The following is a 1,132-nucleotide window of genomic DNA, read 5'->3' as shown; positions in this document are numbered from 1 at the left end:
TCAAAATATAATGACTGTATTCTACATATGCTTTCACTTCACAGGCATATGTGAAGTGTCTCCCCCTGCCAATCAGTGTGAATCTCCATTCATCCCCGTTGTCTCCATAAAAATCTATGCTATCCCACTATTTGACTAAGAAAATGTGCACTTTGTCAACAAAATGCCATCTGCCAAGTTTGGCTTTCATTATATTTTGGGTTTGTTACTGAGCATAGTTACATGCTTAGTTGTCCTACAGGTGCTTACTGTGAGCAAACCACAGGGAAAGTTTTATACCCGAACACCTTGTACAAACTCGTGCTCAGATATGTCCGCCTCCGTCAGGGGTAGGTATGTGGATCTCGAAGCACAATTCACACCTTTGTGCGCGCAATGTGTTACTGCCGAGTCATCGTCGGGTGGTTAAAGTGCACTCCCTCAGAATTCCCCCCTGATGCAACGTGTGTGGAATGCAGTCAAGAAGACATAGATGGAGAGACCCCCCCCCCCTTCCCCCCCCAAAAAAATATAAGGGTTAATCAGGAGTCAGATGCAGCGGGTAGCATGTTAGCCTGTGCTATCACAGACATTAGCATCTACAACAGAGAACACGTGCTGTTCTAGACAAGGTGCAAGCCTTCTGTTTGCAGTTGACACACAGAAACTCTTTGGTTTTTGTTTCAAACCATTGCCAAATTGCAATAAGTTCCCTTTTCATGATCTGAACTAGTGTACATTAGTACTGATGCATTTGCGATTATTTACTGCAGATGACATCCACTATGTTATTTTTTTTTTTTTTGTTCCCATAGCATTATTCCAGACTGCTTCTCAGCTCATTACCTGAGAACATAAGAATATATAATGATGAGGACGGGGCATGAAGCCCTTCTAGGCTTTCATTTAGCTACAGTCTGCCGTTTATCCAGCACCGTGTCAAGCCTGGACTTGAATATATAGCACAATCCTCTAGGATTTCCCATACAGTATTTGGTATCTCAGGATGGAATGTAGACCAGAAAAGTGGTATTTAAACCCTCAGTGATTTTGTCTAGAATAAAATTGAAGTAGCAAAACAACTGAATGCCAAGATGAGACTTAAAGTGCATGTCATAAGAAAATAACATGATTTTATTTATCACTTTTTCTG

Source organism: Anguilla rostrata, chromosome 2 (genome assembly GCF_018555375.3).
Source record: "Anguilla rostrata isolate EN2019 chromosome 2, ASM1855537v3, whole genome shotgun sequence".
Classification (NCBI taxonomy): Eukaryota; Metazoa; Chordata; class Actinopteri; order Anguilliformes; family Anguillidae; genus Anguilla; species Anguilla rostrata.
Note: the sequence above shows the minus strand (reverse complement) of the source record.